At 34.9% G+C, this 8,318-nt stretch overlaps 1 long non-coding RNA gene across 1 annotated transcript; it reads left to right on the top strand.

Annotated features, from left to right (window-relative positions):
* The first annotated feature begins 1,923 nt into the window (after positions 1–1,923).
* LOC141609147 (uncharacterized) lies at positions 1,924–4,853 on the top strand. Its single transcript, XR_012527249.1, has 3 exons — positions 1,924–1,994; positions 2,850–2,936; positions 4,554–4,853. It is a non-coding gene; the product is annotated as an uncharacterized LOC141609147 (long non-coding RNA).
* The last annotated feature ends 3,465 nt before the right edge of the window (positions 4,854–8,318 follow it).

Genomic DNA, 8,318 nt, shown 5'->3' with positions numbered 1-8,318 from the left:
CTTGCAAGTACTCTAAAGGTCGTGACAAGGTCCGATCGACCATCCGGACCGTCATGTTGGTGCAGTGGAACTTAGTGAATCCTAACCGTTTGGCCAAAGACAAGGGTAACACGCTAACACTTGCTCCTAAATCACACAACGCATTATCAATTAATTGAACACCAATGTGACACGGTATCGAGAAGCTACCAGGGTCAGCAAGCTTAGGTGGGGTCCTATTTTGGAGGTGTGCAGAGCACCCCTCCGTCAGAGCTACTGTCTCAACATCATCTATGGTCCTTTTACGCGTTAATACTTCGCGCATAAATTTTAAATATGAAGGTACCTTTTTTAGCAGCTCGATAAACGGGACACTCACGTTCAATCCTCGCACAAGTTCACCGAAACGAGCGAACTCAGGCTCCGTCTTCTTGACCCTCTTCAGGCGCCCTGGATATGGAGCATCTTCAATAGGAGCTCCATTATGCGTGTCACGAATCAAAGCGTTATTAATCATACGCTTGCTCAATGGTCTCGATCGACCACTTTCATCATCAGAGTCTCTCGATCGAGCACAGTTCTCACTCGATCGAGAGACGTCACCAGCAACAGTGCTCGATCGAGCTATAGCAGCTTCTCGATCGAGCTCTTTCTCTTCATTTCCTCTCGATCAAGGAAAACAAGCCTCTCGATCGAGAGCTGTCGGACTGTCAGCATCAATAATTTTGGAATTCGTGCCAGAAACATCAGTACCAGCAATATCAGTATCAGAATAAGTCAGTCCGCTTCTCAATGTTATCATGTTCAGCGTTTCCTTTCTCTTTTCAGATTGGGAAGGCAACTGTCCGGGTTGCCTTGTGGATTGATTTGCGGCGACTTGAGATATTTGGGACTCAAGCAATTTGATAGTAGCATTGGTTGCTTGGTCCGACCTACTCACTTGTGTAGCGAGAGCTTGAATCATGGATTTCAGCTCTCCTACTTCTGAAATTCCTCCAGATGAAGAACTTCCTTGCTGCGGAATCGGATATTGCGGAGGCTTTTGATAACCTTGTTTATGCGGTGGCACATAATGTAACACCCGCAAATTTCTCATTTTGACATTTAAAATTTATTAAACCGTTTAACCACTTTATTATATATTTTTGAATTATTCTATTTAATTAATTTTATGTCAAACACGATTTTTATAAACGTATTACATAAAAGCTCGTTTATATAAAAATACGTACGATTTAATTATATCTTTAAGGCATAATTTATATAAAAATAAATGTATACGTATTTTAGTCGGATAATAATAGTGACAATAATAATGACCGTAGTAATAATAGTGACAGTAATAATATTAGTTTCCGTCTCAAGTTAAAATAAACTCGAGACATTATTCCGTCTAGCTATAGACCGTCACATTTTACTTTGTACCCTTTTTTATCCAGGCCAATCGAAAATCGACAACACGGTCACCTACCTCTTATACTCTACTTTTAACTAATTCTTTTATTATTATTATTATTATTATTATTATTATTATTATTATTATTATTATTATTATTATTATTATTATTATTATTATTATTATTATTATTATTATTATTATTATTATTATTATTATTATTATTATTATTATTATTATTATTATTATTATTATTATTATTATTATTATTACTCTACCCATTCCCCACCTCCCTGCTTCTTTCCTTTTCCTTTTCGTTTTACCAGCAACAACAACAAACCAACAGCTCCATCACCATTCATTTTCATCCCGACCTTAAAACCTCAGATCCCGCCTCCATTCTCAACCAAATTCGATAATTTTTGTACCATTAGCTTCCTCGTCCTTTTAAGGTAAGAAAATCTCCTTTTTGTAGTGGTTTCGTCTTTCGCCGTCTTATAAAAGTGTCGTCTTTTAGCTTCTTTATTCCGTTTTCTTGTCCTTTTATGAAGGATTCGAAGGCCCGGGGTGAGGCTCGTGCCTTGTGGACCATATATCCGAAGAATAAGGGGCGTTTGAGGTAACATGATTGTTACCCTATATTATTATAGTAGTATTTGTATATCTTACTTCGTTAAGTTAATTGTTATGAGACGGGTTGAATTACGGGGTAGATAATTCTTTAGATGATTGAAGGTTACGAAGCTTGTATAACAATGATACTAAATTTGGTTTTTAGAAATGACAGTGTTTAATTTGGAACGATTTTTCGACAAGGAGTTTAATTATTAAGAATGGTGGGATTTTAGCAGTGATCAAAGCCTTTGGATAAAATAAATTCATTGCTAGTGTATGTGAATCAATCAATTCAGTTTACGCATGGTATTGTGGGAACAATTCTAAGGATCTGTTTTGTCCTTTTATCATTTAAGCTTGAAGTTAATTATCTCTGGGATTGTGTTGGTACGTGATATCCTATTTTTATTGTCGTTCTCTTTGACCATGACCCGTGGGTGAGTAGCTCGGAGTTTTAACCCGAGTGTTGAGCAATTCTTTTAATGGAATATTTGATATTATCGATATTGAAATTGAGATGGAAATCTGGTTACTATGGAGTATTATATTATAGGACGGAGTAATGAGAGAGATGGGGTAGAGAGTTGAGATTGAATTAATTTTTGGGACGAGAGTGACTTTTATAAGGTTGGCCTAGCGGCGGCTGGCCGTGGCCTCGCCGTAGCTTGGCCGTGGCCTAAGGCAAATGGCCTGGTCGTGGCCTAGGCAAAGTGGCCGGGCTAAGTCGCGAGTTTGGGCCGTATCTATAAATTGTTTTGACGCTAGTTTGGTCTATTTAAAATATAATTAAATTAATTTCCGTCTCATATTTTATATAACGATAATTCGTTAATATCGTCCTTTCACATAATTATTTTAGGTGACTCATATGTGGTTGAAGATGAAGAGTAATTTTGGGTTTTAGAAGCTTTCTCAAGTTTATTGCTTGTCTCTTTGCTAGCTTAAGGTAACTATTCCGAGTTACTCGACGAATTAATGTCACATTAGTAGTTAATGTTGTGCTGGTTGTTTGTTAAGTGTTTAGGTGATTGATAATGTGTTACTTTCGTTTTTCACATGATAGAAATTGGAAATAGCATGGGAATAATATTGTGATAAATTTGTGATTTGGGCCAAAGTAGGCCAAGACTCTGAGCTGGGCCAGATTTACCGAACGAGTTTGGTCAAGCTAGGTTTAAACCAGTCAGCCTCGATTTGACCGGTGACCCATCGCGGGACTCGGGTCGAGGGTTTGTCTTTGAGGTGAGATTGGATGTTTTATGTTATGCCTTGATATTTGTAATTACCATTTCACATGTTGGTTGTTGGATGATTATGCCGAAAACTGAGCCTTGGTCCCTTTGACTGATTCGATGTCAGTCAATTGTGTGATTGGTCAGCCGCAATTTAACCGTACTGTCGCAGACCGGGGTTGCGGGTAAAAATTGGTTGGATGAAATTTTGAATGAATTAGATAATCAGCCTTTTTCTTGTTTTAGGCCATTTATTATATTTTTATTTCACATGTGTAGTTAGTTGATTTAAGTAGCTTCTTATATTGTAGAAACGGCCCTAGATTCCCTGAAGCCTTTAATATGGTTAATATTGTTAGAATTGGAAATTGGTATTGAATACTTATTGAGGATATTGTTGGATTGTCTCTTTGAATAGACATTTATATAGCCTTTCACATGATAGAATGTTAGCATTTATGTTGGTAAGTTGGACTCTCTGTCCTCTTATGGTTAAGTGGGTGTCTTACTTGTCTTGTGTGGTGTGGGCTAAAGTATTCAAGCTGGGACTAGCTGGGACTAGGTCCTAGGTGAGTATTTCGGCCTTCATCATAGATAGGTCTTTATAGTCTCTGACGAGTATATGTTCACCGCTTGATAGCCTTTGTGTTCCTGACTAGTGGATTTATATCCAAGTTGGGGCATGACCTCGGTACTTATTTTGATAGTAAGTGGTCGGCTTAAGTACTAGCCAACCCTTCGGTGGTGTCCTTAGGGTACTCACTTCACTTTGTTTTAAAAAAAAAAGTTGTGGGTCTTGGGTGCGGTGGTGTGTATCCGCATGTCTAGGTCTGCTGTGATTTTAGGCTAGGGTTGTGTTGTCTCTTGGCCATGTTTTCTTAATAGTAACCGCTGAGCCAAGATACCGGTTCGATTACCTTCCCTACCTCGTGGTATAGACTCGAGTTACAAAGTGACTATTGACGGGACTAAGAACTTATGCCTGTCTTTGATATATTGCCCTTTCTTGTTTGATGATTCTATGAATCATAGAAGGTGAGATGCAAGCCGGCTATGGTTAATAGAGTTTGGATTCCTGGATGTTATGTGATTCACATGATAGTGTAGTATGAGTCGGTCTAGTAATCACATGCTAGGACTATGTGTTGTTATATTGTTGTTCACATGATAAGCACGATTGTCTAGCATCTATATGCTAAGGCTATGTGTTATTCATATTCATATTCTTATGTTTACATGTTATATTAATTATGACATTTCGTGGCTGGGAGAACTCGGAGTTACTCCCCACTGACTGTGGCTTTCGTATTTGTATAAAATGCGAATGATAGGTAGGTGATGCATATATGGGGTACATGGACGAGCTAGCGAGCAAAGTAACCTTGGGACCTAGACTGGTTTTATTACATTGTGACCCTTAAACCCTTTTTATGTCACATACATTTTAGGGACATATGTCTCCCTTTCTCATATTTGGTTTGTATAACTTTGTTTCGCGACTTTAGCGATGTTTCATTCATGAGATTTATTTTGGACCTTGCATGTTTGACACCTTCCCTTTTGGATATCTTTATAACAGGTTCAGGTTTTAAAAATTACAGGTTTTTACCCAATTGAACCTATTACAAACATATCTGTCGCTTTTTCTCGTAGAATTACGTGTTTACTTTTCCGCAATAAATGAGGGTGTCACAGTTGGTATCAGAGCATATTTGCTCCCGACGCACGTTTGTGCACCCCAATATAAATAACTTGACCTTCAAATAATAAACTTGAGAGATGGGTAGGATGGGTAGATTTAGGATCTTATGTTGTAGTCTCTTTGTGTTTGCTCTTTGTTAGGTACTAACTTGTTTGTTGATTGTCATTTAATAATTGTTGCGTTCTTAGATCAATGACCATGAGCTTATCTATAGCTAATGGAGTTATTACCCTTATTATAAAAATTTTTGAACTAAAGGTTTTGAAAATATTTTAATGTTTTTCACCGGTTTTAACGTCAATTAGTGTTAAAGCTTGTTATTGGAGACGTCTGATAATTAGTTTTATCATTTGTTGGTGTAAAAAATGTATTTTTTTTTGTCTTTGAATTGGAATATTGATGTTCTTGAGTGATCGCCAAGAGTATCTCTGTTCCATTAAAAGGACACTTATATTTTACGAAGATCAAGTTTTGGTGCCTAATGCTGAAGATTGAAGATTTGTTCAACCTTTGAAGAATGCTTCTACTTCCTTGAAGATGTTTCTCGTTCTTTGTGTATCTCGCCTTATTCTTAATCTCTTTGTGCTTATCCTCCTTCTAAACTCCTTTCTGTTTTACTTTAAAAGCGACTCTTGTACTCCTAACTTGTTCTTTGTTCCTTGCTTATCCTTCCTTAACGCCTTTTTGACAGTATTCTTTCTTTTGAGGAATGTTGACCTTGGTTGGAAATTATGACCTTTGAAGCGATTGAGGAAAACCTTGGGAGTGATGTGGTTATGAGTTTTGTTGCTTAAGTTTCCTTGTTGTCTAATTTTCCTTTCTCCTTGATCATAAGCGTTACCGTTCATACCTCATTTCCTCGCTTCATCTTGCTCCTCCTTTAAGTTTGACACTTGTATCTTGTGAAACTCTATCTTTGACATCCTTGTAATTTTGACTTCAATTTCTACCCTATGAAAGTCATTATAGCTCTCTTGTTGCTTAAGTTTGAGCTCTCTTAACATACTTTGTTTTTATGTTATCTAAGTTACTTTCCTTTTTGTACAACTTCTAAACTTTCAAGCTACCAGTTTTGATTCATTTTTAAAAATTTATGTCACTTCTGCAAACCTAACCTATTTTAAAGATTTGAAAATGAAAATTCGATTTAATTCTCTAATTGTTCTTTGAGTATAGACTTCTTTATCATGGTTTTGAGTTGCTAAAACTGAGATTTTTGTAAATTTTATCCAATTTCTATTCACTTTGATCTAATCATGATGCCTTTGTTAAAGTTTAATATTATATTTCAGGAATTTAACTCCCCTTTTAGTTTAAAGGTGAAACCTTTATTTCTATTTTGGCTTTTTGCAAAAGAAAATTTGAGTAGATTACCTTTCTCTTATTTTGATTTTAATGTTGATCGGATGTTAGAACTAGTTATTGGAAACGTTTGATAACTTGTTCTAGGCTTGTCGGCGAATAGTATTTGTTTTAAATTTGACTCTGACTTGGAAAGTTAGTGTTCTTGTGTGCACGACAAGAGCAATTCCGTTCCATGAATGAGACTTATATTTTTGAAAACTCTGCATTAATGTTTTTGAAGGTATTTTGATTTTTGATTTATACAAATGATTTGCCTTTTGACCTTATCTTTGATTTGGAATGTGATGTTCTTGAATACGTAACGAGAACACTTCCGTTCCTCTGATGAGAGTTTGGTTCTGTCAGAAAATTTTAGTTGAAGCTCTTGAAAGAATTTTGATTCTTACGATAAGTGACCTTTTAAATGTTTTAGTTACCGATTTCAATTCCAGTTTTATTTTCATAACCTTTCATCTCTACTTTCAAGTTTCGAGGACGAAACTTTTTAAAAGATGGGGTGATTGTAACACCCGCAAATTTCTCATTTTGACATTTAAAATTTATTAAACCGTTTAACCACTTTATTATATATTTCTGAATTATTCTATTTAATTAATTTTATGTCAAACACGATTTTTATAAACGTATTACATAAAAGCTCGTTTATATAAAAATACGTACGATTTAATTATATCTTTAAGGCATAATTTATATAAAAATAAATGTATACGTATTTTAGTCGGATAATAATAGTGACAATAATAATGACCGTAGTAATAATAGTGACAATAATAATATTAGTTTCCGTCTCAAGTTAAAATAAACTCGAGACATTATTCCGTCTAGCTATAGACCGTCACATTTTACTTTGTACCCTTTTTAATCCGGGCCAATCGAAAATCGACAACACGGTCACCTACCTCTTATACTCTACTTTTAACTAATTCTTTTATTATTATTATTATTATTATTATTATTATTATTATTATTATTATTATTATTATTATTATTATTATTATTATTATTATTATTATTATTATTATTATTATTATTATTATTATTATTATTATTATTATTATTATTATTATTATTATTATTATTATTATTATTATTATTATTATTATTATTATTATTATTATTATTATTATTATTATTATTATTACTCTACCCATTCCCCACCTCCCTGCTTCTTTCCTTTTCCTTTTCGTTTTACCAGCAACAACAACAAACCAACAGCTCCATCACCATTCATTTTCATCCCGACCTTAAAACCTCAGATCCCGCCTCCATTCTCAACCAAATTCGATAATTTTTGTACCATTAGCTTCCTCGTCCTTTTAAGGTAAGAAAATCTCCTTTTTGTAGTGGTTTCGTCTTTCGCCGTCTTATAAAAGTGTCGTCTTTTAGCTTCTTTATTCCGTTTTCTTGTCCTTTTATGAAGGATTCGAAGGCCCGGGGTGAGGCTCGTGCCTTGTGGACCATATATCCGAAGAATAAGGGGCGTTTGAGGTAACATGATTGTTACCCTATATTATTATAGTAGTATTTGTATATCTTACTTCGTTAAGTTAATTGTCTGTGAGACGGGTTGAATTACGGGGTAGATAATTCTTTAGATGATTGAAGGTTACGAAGCTTGTATAACAATGATACTAAATTTGGTTTTTAGAAATGACAGTGTTTAATTTGGAACGATTTTTCGACAAGGAGTTTAATTATTAAGAATGGTGGGATTTTAGCAGTGATCAAAGCCTTTGGATAAAATAAATTCATTGCTAGTGTATGTGAATCAATCAATTCAGTTTACGCATGGTATTGTGGGAACAATTCTAAGGATCTGTTTTGTCCTTTTATCATTTAAGCTTGAAGTTAATTATCTCTGGGATTGTGTTGGTACGTGATATCCTATTTTTATTGTCGTTCTCTTTGACCATGACCCGTGGGTGAGTAGCTCGGAGTTTTAACCCGAGTGTTGAGCAATTCTTTTAATGGAATATTTGATATTATCGATATTGAAATTGAGATGGAAATCTGGTTACTATGGAGTATT

This window comes from Silene latifolia, chromosome 10, assembly GCF_048544455.1.
Source record: "Silene latifolia isolate original U9 population chromosome 10, ASM4854445v1, whole genome shotgun sequence".
Lineage (NCBI taxonomy): Eukaryota > Viridiplantae > Streptophyta > Magnoliopsida > Caryophyllales > Caryophyllaceae > Silene > Silene latifolia.
Note: the sequence above shows the minus strand (reverse complement) of the source record. Positions and strands in the feature narration are given on the sequence as shown.